Consider the following 16,222-nt stretch of genomic DNA (forward strand, 5'->3'; position numbering starts at 1 on the left):
CACCAGTGGTTTGCCTCCTTGTACACCCATGTGCATCTGGGACTTGATGGTTTGCAAAGCACACTCATATGCCTTGACTTATTTACTTCTTAACAACAAGCTTCAAGGCAGCCATTGTGATTTCTCATTACAGAAGGAAAAATTAAATAGCCAAGATAATAGAATAAATATTTCCCAAGATAATGTTTAGAAATAAATAGGTGGCTCTTCGACTCTTAGTTCAGGTTCTTTTCCCAAAGAAGAGAAGAGGAAGGCAAAGAGTGAATAGTTCCTTTTCAGTTATGTTTTATGCATGACAATGGAATTGTTTATTTTGCTTTCATTGAGAATTTCTCTTAATTTTTTTATTAACATCTTTATCAGAGTATAATTGCTTTACAAGGGTCTGTTAGTTTCAGCTTTATAACAAAGTGAATCAGCTATACATATACATATATACCCATATCTCCTCCTTCTTGCATTTCCCTCCCACCTTCCCTATCCCACCCCTCTATGTGTTCACAAAGCACCGAGCTGATCTCTCTGTGCTATGCGGCTACTTCCCACTAGCTAGCTGTTTTATATTTGGTAGTGTATATATTTCCATGCCCGTCTCTCACTTTGTCCCAGCTTACCCTTCCCCCTCCCCGTGTCCTCAAGTCCATTCTCTACTTCTGCGCCTTTATTCTGATCCTGCCCCTAGGTTCTTCAGAACCATTTTTGTTTGTTTGTTAGATTCTACATATATGTGTTAGCATACGGTATTTGTTTTTCTCTTTCTGACTTAATTCACTCTGTATGACAGTCTCTAGGTCCATCCACATCACTACAAATAACTCAATTTCATTTCTTTTTATGGCTGAGTAATATTCCATTGTATATATGTGCCACAACTTCTTTATCCATTCATCTGTCGATGGACATTTAAATTGCTTCCATGTCCTGGCTATCGTAAATAGAGCTGCAATGAGCATTATGGTACATGACTCTTTTTGAATTATGGTTTTCTCAGGGTATATGCCCAGTAGTGGGATTGCTGGGTCGTATGGTAGTCCTATTTTTAGTTGTTTTTTTTTTGCGGTACGTGGGCCTCTCACTGTTGTATCCTCTCCCGTTGTGGAGTACAGGCTCCGGACGCGCGGGCTCAGCGGCCATGGCTCGTGGGCCCAGCCGCTCTGCGGCATGTGGGATCTTCCCGGACTGGGGCACGAACCCGTGTCCCCTGCATTGGCAGGCAGACTCTCAACAACTGCGCCACCAGGGAAGCCCTATTTTTAGTTTTTTAAGGAACCTCCTTACTGTTGTCCATAGTGGCTGTATCAATTTACATTCCCACCAACAGTGCAAGAGGGTTCCCTTTTCTCCACACCCTCTCCAGTGTTTATTGTTTGTAGATTTTTTGATGATGGCCATTCTGACCGGTGTGAGGTGATACCTCATTGTAGTTTTGACTTGCATTTCTCTAATGATTAGTGATGTTGAGCATCCTTTCATGTGTTGGTTGGCAATCTGTATATCTTCATTGGAGAAATGTCTATTTAGGTCTTCTGCCCAGTTTTGGATTGGATTGTTTGTTTTTCTGATATTGAGCTGCATGAGCTGCGTGTATACTTTGGAGATTAATCCTTTGTCAGTTGCTTCATTTGCAAATATTTTCTCCCATTCTGAGGGTTGTCTTTTCATCTCATTTATGTTTTCCTTTGCTGTGCAAAAGTTTTGAAGTTTCATTAGGTCCCATTTGTTTATTTTTGTTTTTATTTCCATTTCTTCAGGAGGTGGGTCAAAAAGGATCTTGCTGTGATTTATGTCATAGAGTGTTCTGCCTATGTTTTCCTCTAAGAGTTTTATAGTGTCTAGCCTTACATTTAGGTCTAATCCATTTTGAGTTTATTTTTGTGTATAGTGTTAGGGAATGTTCTAATTTCATTCTTTTATATGTAGCTGTCCAGTTTTCCCAGCACCACTTATTGAAGAGAAAGTCTTTTCTCCATTGTACATTCTTCCCTGCTTTATTAAAGATAAGGTGACCATATGTGCTTGGGTTTATCTCTGGGCTTTCTATCCTGTTCCATTGATCTATATTTCTGTTTTTGTGCCAGTGCCATACTGTCTTGATTACTGTCGTTTTGTAGTATAGTGTGAAGTCCGGGAGCCTGAACTTCCAGCTCCATTTTTCTTTCTCAAGATTGCTTTGGCTATTTGGGGTCTTTTGTGTTTCCATATAAATTGTGAAATTTTTTGTTCTAGTTCTGTGAAAAATGCCATTGGTAGTTTGATAGAGATGGCACTGAATCTGTAGATTGCTTTGGGTAGTATAGTCATTTTCACAATGCTGATTCTTCCACTCTAAGAACATGGTATATCTCTCCATCTGTTTATATCATCTTTACTTTCTTTCATCAGTGTCCTATAGTTTTCTGCATACAGGTCTTTTGTCTCCTTATGTAGGTTTATTCCTAGGTATTTTATTCTTTTTGTTGCGATGGTAAATGGGAGTGTTTCCTTAATTTCTCTTTCAGATCTTTCATCATTATTGTATAGGAATACAAGAGATTTCTGTGCATTAATTTTGTAACCTGCTACTTTACCAAATTCATTCATTAGCTCTGGTAGTTTTCTGGTAGCATCTTTAGGATTCTGTATGTATAGTTACCATGTCATCTGCAAACAGTGACAGTTTTACTCTTCTTTTCCAATTTGTATTTCTTTTTCTTCTCTAATTGCTGTGGCTAAAACTACCAAAACTATGTTGAATAATAGTGGTGAGAGTGGGCAACCTTGTCTTGTTCCTGATCTTAGTGGAAATGGTTTCAGTTTTTCACCATTGAGAACAATGTTGGCTGTGGCTTTGTCATATATGGCCTTTATTATGTTGAGGTAAGTTCCCTCTATGCCTACTTTCTGGAGGGTTTTTATTATAAATGGGTGCCGAATTTTGTGGAAAGCTTTTTCTGCATCGATTGAGATGATCATATGGCTTTTCTTCTTAAATTTGTTAATATGATTTATAACATTGATTGATTTGCGCATATTGTAGGATCCTTGCACTCCTGGGATAAACCCCACTTGACCATGGTGTATGATCCTTTTCATGTGCTGTTCGATTCTGTTTGCTAGTATTTTATTGAGGATTTATGCATTTTTGTTCATCAGTGATATTGGCCTGTAGTTTTCTTTCTTTGTGACATCATTGTCTGGTTTTGGTATCAGGGTGATGGTGGCCTCGTAGAATGAGTTTGGAAGTGTTCCTCCCTCTGCTATATTTTGGAAGAGTTTGAAAAGGGTACGTGCTAGCTCTTCTCTAAATGTTTGATAGAATTCGTCTGTGAAGCCATCTGGTCCTGGGCTTTTGTTTGTTGGAAGATTTTTAATCACAGTTTCAATTTCAGTGCTTGTGATTGGTCTGTTTATATTTTCTATTTCTTCCTGGTTCAGTCTTGGAAGGTTGTGCTTTTCTAAGAATTTGTCCATTTTTTCCAGGTTGTCCATTTTATTGGCATATAGCTGCTTGTAGTAATCTCTCATGATCCTTTGTATTTCTGCAGTGTCATTTGTTACTTCTCCTTTTTCATTTCTAATTCTATTGATTTGAGTCTTCTACTGTTTTTTCTTGATGAGTCTGGCTAATGGTTTATCAATTTTGTTTATCTTCTCAAAGAACCAGCTCTTAGTTTTGTTGATTTTTGCTATTATTTCCTTCATTTCTTTTTCATCTATTTCTGATCTGATATTTATGATTTCTTTCCTTCTGCTAACTTTAGGTTTTTTTTGTTCTTCTTTCTCTAATTGCTTTAGGTGTAAGTTTAGGTTGGTTATTTGAGATTTTTCTTGTTTCTTGAGGTAGGTTTGTACTGCTATAAACTTCCCTCTTAGAACTGCTTTTTCTGCATCCCATAGGTTTTGGGTCGTCGTGTTTTCATTGTCATTTGTTTCCAGGTATTTTTTGATATCCTCTTTGATTTCTTCAGTGATCTATTGGTTATTTAGTAGTGTACTGTTTAGCCTCCATGTGTTTGTAGTTTTTACAGATTGTTTTTCCAGTAGTTGATGTCTAGTCTCATAGTTTTGTGATTGGAAAAGGTACTTGATACAATTTCAATTTTCTTAAATTTACCAAGGCTTGTTTTGTGAGCCAAGATATGATCTATCCTGGACAATGTTCCTCGAGCACTTAAGAAGAAAGTGTATTCTGTTGTTTTTGGATGGAATGTCCTATAAATATCAATTAAGCCCATCTTGTTTAATGTATCATTTAAAGCTTGTGTTTCCTTATTTATTTTCATTTTGGATGATCTGTCCATTGGTGAGACTGGGGTGTTAAAGTCCCCCACTCTGATTGTGTTACTGTCAATTTCCTCTTTTATGGCTGTTAGCATTTGCCTTATGTACTGAGGCGCTCCTATTTTGATATCGTGCATAAATATTTAGAATTGCTATATCTTCTTCTGGATTGATCCCTTGATCATTATGTTGTGTCCTTCTTTGTCTCTTGTAATAGTCTTTATTTTAAAGACTATTTTGTCTGATATGAGAATTGCCACTCTAGCTATCTTTTGATTTCCATTTGCATTGAATATCTTTTTCCTTCCCCTCACTTTCAGTCTATATGTGTCCCTATGTCTAAAGTGTGTCTCTTGTAGACACCATATATACAGGTCTTGATTTTGTATCCATTCAGCCAGTCTATGTCTTTTGGTTGGAGCATTTAATCCATTTACATTTAAGGTAGTTATCGATATGTATGTTCCTATTACCATTTTCTTAATTGTTTGGGGTTTGTTTTTGTAGGTCTTTTCCTTCTCTTGTGTTTCCTGCCTAAAGAAGTTCCTTTAGCATTTGTTGTAAAGCTGGTTTGGTGGTGCTGAATTCTCTTAGCTTTTGCTTGTCTGTAGAGGTTTTAATTTCTCTGTCGAATCTGAATGAGTTCCTTGCTGCGTAGAGTAATCTTGGTTGTAGGTTTTTCCCTTTTATCACTTTAAATATGTCCTGCCACTCCCTTCTAGCTTGAAGAGTTTCTGCTGAAAGATCAGCTGTTAACCTTATGGGTATTCCCTTGTATGTTATTTGTTGTTTTTCCTTTGCTGCTTTTAATATTTTTTCTTTGTATTTAATTTTTCATAGTCTGATTAATATGTGTCTTGGCATGTTTCTCCTTGGATTTATCCTGTATGGGACTCTCTACGCTTCTTGGACTTGACTGACTATTTCCTTACCCATATTAGGGAAGTTTTAAACTATAATCTCTTCAAATACTTTCTCATCCCTTTTTTTTTCTTTTCTCTTTTTTTTTTTCTCTTCTTCTTCTGGGACCCCTATAATTCGAACGTTGGTGCATTTAATGCTGTCTCAGAGGTCTCTGAGACTGTCCTCAATTATTTTCATGCTTTTTTGTTTATTCTGCTCTGCGGTAGTTATTTCCACTATTTTACTTTCCAGGTGACATATACGTTCTTCTGCCTCAGTTATTCTGCTATTGATTCCTTCTAGAGTATTTTTAATTTCATTTATTGTGTTGTTCATCACTGTTTGTTTGCTTTTTAGTTCTTCTAGATCCTTGTTAAATGTTTCTCCATTCTATTTCCAAGATTTTGGATCATCTTTACTATTATTACTCTGAATTCTTTTTCAGGTAGACTGCCTCTTTCCTCTTCATTTGTTTGATGTGGTGGGTTTTTACCTTTCTCCTTCATCTGCTGAGTATTTCTCTGTCTTCTCAGTTTGCTTAATTTACTGTGTTTGGAGTCTTCTTTTCGCAGGCTGCAGGTTCGTAGTTCGCATTGTTTTTGGTGTCTCCCCCCAGTGGGTAAGTTTGGTTCAGTGGGTTGTGTAGGCTTCCTGGTGGAGGCGACTGGTGCCTGTGTTCTAGTTGATGAGGCTGGATCTTGTCTTTCTGGTGGGCAGGACTGCATCCAGTGGTGTGTTTTGGGGTGTTTGTGAACTTAGTATGATTTTAGGCAGCCTCTCTGCTAATGAATGGGGTTGTGTTCCTGTCCTGCTAGTTGTTTGGCATAGGGTGTCCAGCACTGGAGCTTGCTGGTTGTTGAGTGAAGTTGGGTCTTAGCATTTAGATGGAGATCTCTGGGAGAACTTTCGCTGTTTGATATTTCATGGAGCCAGGAGGTCTCTGGTGGACCAATGTCCTGAACTCGGCTCTCCCACCTCAGAGGCACAGGCCTGACACCCGGCCAGAGTACCAAGACCCTGTCAACCACACGGCAGATGAATGGTTTATTACCGAGGATACTGAAGCACAGGAACCAACAGCCAGATGAAGAGATTCATAGGGTGAGGTCGAGAAAAAAGAAACTTCAGTCCTCTTGTAGTTTGGAGCCCAGAATTGTGGCCTGTGGAGGCATTCTGCTGCACCAATCTGGAAGCTCTCTGAAACCCCTCCTTTTGGATTTTAATGGTGACTGAGAATTTCTCTTAATTTTGTCTTCCAGTGATCTTAACCAAAATTCATCATTCATGATATGTATGGTTTCAGTTCTTCCAAGAGATATTATTCAAGAGGTCATGAAATCTCACTTTATGAAAATAATTTAACTTTTGATTCTTATGCTCTGATATTGTATAACTTTTGTATGTAAGTCAAAATGTTAAAGGTAAAAACCAGTAAGTATCCCAATAACTATCCAAAGCAATTCTCATCTATAGCAGCAATTGAATCCTGACCTCTTCAATCTTCAAAAGAATCACAGAAAATGTTCACTCTACATGACTTATGTGTACTCCAGAATAAATGCATGCATTTCCCTTGCTGCATGGAGTTATTTCCAATTTATAATTTCACTCTAAAATTACTTGTGTCCCATCAATTTCTTTTTGAGACCTTATTCTCCAATTAAATTATTTACTCATGTAATTTTATAAAAATCACAACAAATTTAATCCAGCTATTTGGGATCTGCATTTTTTTTCCCACATAATGCTATTCAGCCTCAAAGTAGCACCAAATTATACAACCTGAACTATAAAATTTTTTATTTCAGTCTTTGCAAAAAATTTTTGTGTTAAAACTAACCCAGTAAAGGATTCTCTGAGTTAATGATACCTAGAGTAAAAGAGTTAATTTGCAATGAAAGCCAGAAAAACTTATTTTTAAAAGGAAGTTATATAAAGGAGTAAAAGGGGACAATATTCCGTCTCTTATACATTTAAATTCAGGAGGTAAATCATTGAGGATAAAGATTCTTCCAGGGAAATCCCAGGCAAGGAGAGAGGAGCTGAGACCAGGCTTGTCACCATTTCATTATGACGGAAACTGGTAGTGGTGTAGCCCAGTGAGCCAAAGCTAAATGAACTCATGACATTTTCAACACAGCAAAAGCAACCACTAGGCTTTCCCAGGCAAACTGAGGGCCTGGGAAAAGTACAATATCAAGGACTCCAGGGTGGATGTGCTCAGGAGTCAGACAGGTGTTCATCTTCATGGAGATTCCTCATAAAGCATCAGAGACCTGACACTGAGTCCAGGGCCAGGGTAGGAATGAAGTGTCCAGAGAAGGCAAATAGCAAGAGCAAGATACTAGATCAAGAAGCCTAGTCCTGGGAACCAGCATGTAGGAAATTTGAGAGATAAAACTAGATGTTTGGAGGGAAATTTCCATTGGAAATAAGAACGGAGAGGTTTTCACCAGTGTACCAGATCTTTACTGAAGTTGGGAGCCAAGAAGACTTGCGTAGCAAGTGAAGGACCCATTTGTAGGGAATTAAGAGTGTAACCACCAGAAACTAAAATAAATGGAGGATCAGTGCAACTTGAGCTCTGATTTTGCAAGACAAGTGAAGGTGATGAGGTATGGACTGATGTTCTCTTCTTTTCACCTTCCTTTTATTGTCATTTTCCTGTGACTCTGCTGCCAGAATCTAAAAATTTACCTAGATAATCTCATAAATAAAATAAGCCATCTGTATCTGCACATAATAGACCATAAGAGCAAAACTAGATACCCCAGAAATTGAAAGTGACATTTTTCTTCAATAAAAAATAAAAATAGGCACATCATCAAAGAGTAACACCATTTTTAGAAGAACTTCTTAGAAAATTACTGTATATATGAAGTGGATCAGCATAGGTAACACCCAGATTGCATCTGAGAATAGAATACAGTCTTAGAGAAAAAGAAATGCAATGTTATTATAACTAAAGAAGGTGAAACGTAATCAACTTCTCTGAGCTCTCTCTGAATGAAAAGGAGGTAGATTTCATGGAGCAGAGGCAAAGGTACCTGAGAGCAAGAGTATCCAGTGTTGATCCACTGCTGTCCAGTTAAAAAAAAAGGCCAGGGTCTGAGAACATGAAGTTTCTGACCACAGGATTATTCCATTCTGTGTCGGGAGGAAGAGGTTCCCACACACTGATCTGTGCCACGAGGTCACCCAATGCCATCAGCTCACTTTTCCACACTAACTCAAGCACCCTTCTGATTCTCAAATTAACGACCTAGATATTGAGAGAAGTAAGAGAGCATCTAGACTGGTGTTCTTTGACTATTTCCAGGAAGTCTTCTCTAAGAGCAGAGAAAAGAAATCACTACCCAAAGGTCTCTGACGTTGTCTAAAATTTAATTTGGGGGGGTTGTAACTTGAAAATTTTTACCGTCCTTGAACAAACAGGAATTTTGTTTGCTTGCCTTTGCCAAGCGCTTAGGAAGGTGCCAGCAGAGAGTAAGCTCAATAAATGTTTGTTGAATAAATTAACAAAAAATTTTTGTTAACTGTTTAACAATAACAGAATGAAGTGTTTTAATCACCTCCTATCAGGAACTTCAAAATAGGTTTTCCTGTCTGCTTCCTTATTTAATTACCACTGGACTGAATTTATTTATTTCCTAAAATTGAGCCACCTGAATTTACATTGTATATTCATTTCTCTTCTTGTCATAGTGTCACCATATTTTTAGCACTTAAAATGTGCATACAAATTGAGATCATTTTTTTCACTCTTTTGTAAACTTTATAAGCATAATCATTGAGGCAAGATACAAAATCACTACCAAAGAGATAGTATTCCTCTATGTTTGAATTGACTGCTGGTAGAAATTTTAAGTATCTTTTAGCTGAAAAGTTGACATGTTATATGAAATATTGTAAGGCTGTCTCTTTTATTGTCTTAGGAGAAAAACAGTTGAAGGGCCTTTGTGAAGGGAAAAAAAAAACAGTGTATGGACTAACTTTTATCACAGGTCATTGAATTAAAATTTCCAAAATTTCATTGTCGATAAGGTCAACTCTTTACAACTCTCACACTTTAATTCTGCTGCAGTCTTATCACGCCCAGTGAAAGCTTTCACAATTTCACTTTCACAAAGAGTTCAGTCTTAACAAGTTTTTGCTAAATAAGCCAACTCTGAGAACTGCTGTTTATCATTAGCCAAAGCTGTGATTCATCATTTTAACCCATATTTTAGCCATTTTTACAAGTTTTTAATTGTCCATTTAAAAAAGAATAATTCTACTAAATTGAAAATCTGATCAGCATTTTTCTCTGTCTAAACCAGCACGTATACATGTCAAAGTGCAAGTTTTCAGACTCATTTCCCATTTCCTTATAAATTTATCTAAAAGATAAGCATCTAAATAATTAGTTTTGTTAATTTTCAACAAAATTCAGCATTTATTTCCAACCCACTAATACACAAAGAAAAGCAAAAAACAAACTCTTTGAAAGGAGGTATTATTGATGCACGGCTTCAGGGCTGCTGATTCATGCAGGATGTAAAAAGTGACCTTCCCCATCAATGTCAACATCATAGATTCGTTTCTCTGCATACACTCATCAATGTGTATTTTCATTCATTAAAAATAAATCTCATATATAGTTTAAAATTTATTTTTACTGTTATTTTACTCTAAATCATCCATATAATATTAATGGGCAAGGATTAATTAAATTGCCAAATTATTAGTGTCCATGATTTCAGTTAAAATAAAGAGCAAAGTTAATGTTCGTCTCTCAATCAGTCATTCCAGGATATACTTCTGGTGTGTTAGAACTATTGAACATCATTTAATAATTGTATCTTTTTCACCTTGTCAGTTTCTTTTTAAGCCCCAAACAGGTATAACCATAGCTATAGCATGGAGCTTCACCAAGGTTGGGGATTTTTTTCTTTAAATAGACTTTAATCATCAGGAAATCTTGACTTTTCAATTGTGCTTTTCATTCCTACCTAATACTTTTTTTCTCTGTTGGTGTGACATTTTCTGGTTGTTTGAACAGTTCATTTTAATATTAACCACAAGAATAGTGATGGTTTATGCAATTATTCTCAGGGTTTTATCCACTGAAAGATATAAAGGACTAGACCTTTGGCAGGTCCACGATATTATAGCTCCTATTTCAAATGTGCCTCTAAGTACATCCTACTATTTTTAGATGGCAGCTACCTAGTACTAGTTCAGCAGTAAAGAGAATGGTCTATGACCTTTTCACCATCATTTTCACTGGAAAAACTCATCTATCTGAACTTTGGTGATTTCTGGATGTACTAAAAATTTTAAATCATCTGTTTTATTTTACTCAATATTCAGCTTGTGATCCAAACTTCCTGTATTAAATCACAAAGTGTATTTCCTGTAGGGAATACAATTTTAAAATTACTACATTTTAAATATATAAGAGAAAAAATGATAACACACAGTACAGATTTTTTTAGTATATATATTTGCTATTGGCAGAAAGTAGAACTTAGAAGGAATCAAGCACTTGTAAACAAAATACACAATGACAGTAATTGTTAGAAATTCTTAAATTCCATTTTGGAATCAATGACTTTACGTGGCATGTAATCTAAAGTTTGAAAACACTGACTTGCAGTAACTAAATAATTTCTCTAAAGACTGGCTGTGCAGGTCTCTGAAGACACGTGACGAAATCTCGCTTTTCAGCTTTTCTGCTCTAGCAGCCAGTGCCTTAGCACACTCTGTTCTTCCCCTAGTAGCATGTTCAGATTAATTTCTTGGGACGGTAATGTTATCAGCCCTTTATTCCCTCAGCACGGGAGTACCAAATTTTCCAATCAACAATCGTGCCTAAGCAGGTTATGCTTTCTAGGCTTACATAAAAGCAGCGAAATATCCACCAACAAAGAAAATCAGATTATCTACTTTTCATTGAGTTGGCATGTACTAAACACAGCTTTTTACACTTTTTACTTCGAAGTAATAATAGACTCATAGGCAGTTGAGAAAATAGAACAAAGAATTCCCCATGCATCCTTTTTTACCCAGCCTCCCCTGATGATGACATCTTATAAAGCTCTAGTGTAAAATCAAACCAGGAAATTGACATTAGGATATTACCGTTTTAAAACCTGCGTTCATTTGTGTGTGTGTGTGTGTAGTTTTATGCACTTTTTTTCATGTACAAATTTGTATAATTACCACCGCAATCAAAATAATTGCTTGTTCTATCATCACAAAAGAACATCCTTTGCTGCCTCTGCGTGTTTGTGTCTCCCTCCTTCCTGCACTACACCCATCCTTGTGCCCTGGCAGCCACTAACCTGTTCTCCATTTCTCTAGTTTTATCAGTTCAAAGACACTATATGAATGGAATCATATACAATGAAATGTTGTGAAATTAACTTCTTTCACTAAACGTAATGTCCTTGGGGGTCCACTTGGTTTGTTGCGTATATCATTAGTTCACTACTTTTTATTGCTGAGTAGTATTCCACTGCATGGATGTACCAGGGTTTGTTCAACCATACATCAACTTAAAGACATTGAGTAGTTTTCAGTATTATGCTATATAAACTGATCTAAACATTCACAGGTTTTTGTGTGAAATAAGTTTTCATTTCACTGGGGTAAATGCCCAAAAAGAGTACAATTGCTGGGTAGTACAATAGTGTATTTTTAGTTTTATAAAATCCGGAAAACCATTTTCCAGAGTGGATGTACTGTTTTACATTCCCAAAAACAATGTATCCGAAATCCAGTTTCTCTTCACCCTCCCCAATATTTGTTATTATTATATTTTTTATTTTAAATGTTCTAATAGGTAGTAATATCTCATTGTGGTTTTTGTTTGCATTTCCCTGTGGTTTTTGTTTGCATTTTCCTCCACCAGAGTGGAGGAAACCAGAGTGCCATCCAGCCCACTTCATACCACCTGTCCATCTTGATGCCAGACAAGGATGGAGACTTGGCTCTCCACTTGGCCCTGGAGACAACAGGTATGCAGACTAAAGACTAGCGCACCTTGCACCTCCTCATTCTACTTCATTGATGCCGTAGTGGGGTAGAGGCTCAGCTTCCAGCTGGACTCCACTAACACTACTACCCAGGAAGAAACACCAGAGGATTGCCACCTTCCTCTACTGAGTAAGAGGTAGATTGGCTCCCCACTTATCTTTGCCAAAACCACGGAGGGTGTGCAGTCAGTGAGGTGGACAGTGTATTGTACTGTAGTGGTATTTTGCTGGAGTACAGTGGGTATTGTCAAGAAGCTTTTATGTTCTGTTAGGCTGCCTTTTTCCTGGTCCTTTGACCAGAACAAATAGGCTTTGCTTGGAGTTCGTTTTGCCTGTGCCTGTTGGTGGTCCAGGTTGCAGGCTTCCCCGGTGCCCTGTCTGAGTTATATGAAAGGCCAAAAGAAAAACCAAGGAACTGAATCCCGCGCCATGCCTCACATCCTGGGGTAACTGGTCCCTCTTCCATCTTTATCCCAGCTTTCAGAGACTTCTCATGTTTGTTTACTGTGTTATGTCCAGTGTGTTTAAAGAAAAACGACCTGGGAAGAATTGGGCTACTTCACATTGGCTAGAACAAGAAGTCTTCCCCAAGCAATTTCTTTTTGTAAAAGCTTTATTGAGATGTAATTCATAAGCCATAAAGTTCATCATTTTAATGTGCATAATGCAGTGGGTTTTAGTTTATTATCAGAATTATACAGCCATCACCACCATCTGATTGTAGAACATTTTCATCACCCCAAAAAGAAATCCTGTACTAGTAATAGTTACTGTCCATTTCATCCCTTACACTCCCCTTTCCCCTCCCCCGCCCCACACAAGCCCATGGCAACTACTAATCTAATTTCTTTATGGATTTGGCTTTCTGGAAATTTCATATAAATGGAATCATATGATATATGGCGTTTTATAACTGGTTTCTTTTACCTAGCATAATTTTCTCAAGGTTCCTTCACATTGTAGCATGCGTAAGTGCTTCACTTCTTTTGTTTCCCAGTAATAATCCATTGTATGGTTAGAACACATTTTGTGTTCTAACCATATATAGAACCATTCATTGGTTACATTGTAACCAATGTAGAACCATTCATTAGTTGATAGACTTTTGGGTTGTTTCGGTTTGTGGGCTATTATAAATAATGCTGCTCAGAACATTCAGGTACAGGTTTTTGTGAGAATATATGCTTCATTTCTCTTGATCAGATAGCTACGTATGGAATTTCTGACTCACGTGGTAAGTCTACGTTTAACATTTTGAGGAGCTACCAAATATTTTTCCAAAGTGGCTTCTCCATTTTACAATCTCACTGGCAATGTACGAGGGTTCCAATATCTTCACATCCTTGGTAACACTTTATATTGTCAGGATTTTTCATGTTAGTTGTCCTGCTGAATGTGAAGTGGTATCTCCGTGTGTTTGATTTGCATCTCCCTTATGATGAATGATGTTAAGCATCTTTATGTGTGCTTATTGGCTATGTGTTTGTCTTCATTGGAGAACTATCTATTCAAATTCTTTCCCAATGTTTAAGTTTGTTGACTTTTAGAAATTTTTTACATATTCTGGACACAAGTTCCTTATCAGACACATGATTTGCAAATATTTTCTACTATTCTGTTTTTTTTTTTTAATTTTCTTAATGGCGTCCTTTGAAGCATAAAAGTTCTTAATCTTGATGAAGTCCAATTTATCTATTTTTTCTTTTGTCACTTGCACGTTTGGTGTAATATCTAAAAAACCATTGCCTAATGCAAGGTTATCAAGATTCATTTCTATATTTCTATAAGTATGTTGCTTTTTAGCTTACTTTTAGTTTTATGATCGATTTTTAGTCAATTTTTGTATATGACATGAAGCAAGGCTCTAACTATATTATTTTGGATGTGGATACCCAATTTCCCCAGCATAACTGATAAAAATAAATGATTTATTTCAGGACTCTCAGTTCTATTCCACTAATCTGTATGTCTATCTTGATGCAAGTACAGTATTGTCTTGATTACTGTAGCTTTAGAGTAAGTTTCTGGGCTCCTTACATTCCCATATAAATTTTAGGATCAACTTATCACTTTCTGCAACAGAAGAATGCAGCCGGGTTTTGGGTCGGGACTATATTCAATCTGTAGATCAATATGGAGACTATTGCCATCTTTATTATGTCTTCTGATCCACAAACATGTGATATCTTTTCATTTATTTCTATCTTCTTTAATTTCTTTCCATAATGTTTTGTAGTTTCCAGGGTATGAGTTTTGCACTTTTTTTGTTAAAATCAGTTTTAATCATTTTATTCTTTCTGATGCTATTGTACATGGAATTGTTTCTTTTTATTTTCAGATTGCTCATTAACAGTGTATAGAAATACAATTTATTTTTATATATTGATCCCGTGTCTGGCAATCTTGCTGAATTCATTTGTTAGTGCTAATATTTGTGTGTGTATGGTGGGGTGTTTCCTTAGGATTTTCTACATACAAGATCATAGCATCTGCAAATAGACATAGTTATACTTCCTCCATTCTAATCAGGAAGTCTTTCATTTCTTTTTCTTCACCAATTGACTGGGATAGAATATCCAGAACAATGTTAAATAGAAGCAGCAAGAGTGGACAGCCTTGTCTTATTCTAATCTTAGGGGGAAAGCCTCAGTCTTTCATTATTAAGTATGATGTTAGCTATAGGCTTGTCACAGTTCTTCATTATCAGTTTGAAAAAATTTCCTTCTATTTCTTAGTTTAGTGGTTTTTTTTGTTGTTGTTAGGTGAGTGTTTTGTTTTGTTTTTTAATCATGAAAGGGGGTTGGCTTTTGCTGAATGATTTTTCTGCATCTGTTGAAATAATCATGTGATTTTTGTCTTTTATTCAATTGATATGGTGGACTACATCGATTGAGTTGATATGCTAAACCAAACTTGAAGTCCTGTAATAAGTCCTACTTGGTCATGGTGTTTAATCCCTTTTATATGTTACTGGCTTCAGTTTGCTAGTATTTTGTCATTGAGGGTTTTTGCATCTATATTCATAGTGGATATTGGTCTGTAGATTTTTTGTGATATCTTTATACATTGTTTTGGTATGAGGGTAATATTGGTAATACTGGCCTCATAGAATGTGATGTGAAGTGTTTCTCCTTTTATTTTTTGGAGAGTTTGTGAAGGATTGGTATTAATTTTTCTTCAAGTGTTTGGTAGAATTCACTAATAAAATTTTCTGCCCAAAACTTTTAAGCTTGAAGAAAATATTGTCTTTTTAAACACAAATCTCAAAGTAAATATACATTCCAGTAAGCTGTGTTGAGTTTATAATATAAACTTCTATTTACATTTCCAAAGCATGAATGTACTTTATCATTCTTTTGTAAAACCATATACCTTGCTATAAAAAGAGCATAATTCTTAAGCTACCTCTTCATTCTGGTGTCAAAGACAGATGTCCTGTTTGTAGTGTAGGATTTCTAGTGGCTTCGTATCAGTACTTTATCAGTCAGGGGCCAGTCAGGAAAACAGAAACAATGGTAGGAATCTAAACACAAAAGAACAGGAAATTGATAACAAAGGTACTGGCATTTCTGGAAGAACAACTGATGATGGGGCCTAGAGGAGCAAGAAAGGAGATGTAATACCTAGAGATTAAGAGCTAATGTTCCTAGCCTGGAGCACACACTTGATGCTGCGCTGTTGGAAGCTCTGTCAGGGCTGATTCTAGGATGTTAAATAAGGACCATTTCATACAGAAAAGTGCAGCTTCCATTTGGACTGTCGAGTCTGAAATCACCTCACCTCCACTACCATTACAATAACACCAGCAGTTACCACTGGGTGGGAGCTAGAAGCTTCTCTTTCCCTTTATCATCCTGATCTCCTGCCAGTATCAAAGGAGCTTAAGATGTGTAGTCTCCCAGCCCTGACCATACACAGCAGAGTGTACAAAGGCAAGTGGGAAAATCCAAAATGCTTCTGCAGAACTTATTATAAAATTAAACATTTGATTTAAAGTGCCTTAACAGGAAAAATGATAGTACATGGCACCTGTCGGGAAA

This window comes from Delphinus delphis, chromosome 14, assembly GCF_949987515.2.
Source record: "Delphinus delphis chromosome 14, mDelDel1.2, whole genome shotgun sequence".
Taxonomy (NCBI): Eukaryota; Metazoa; Chordata; class Mammalia; order Artiodactyla; family Delphinidae; genus Delphinus; species Delphinus delphis.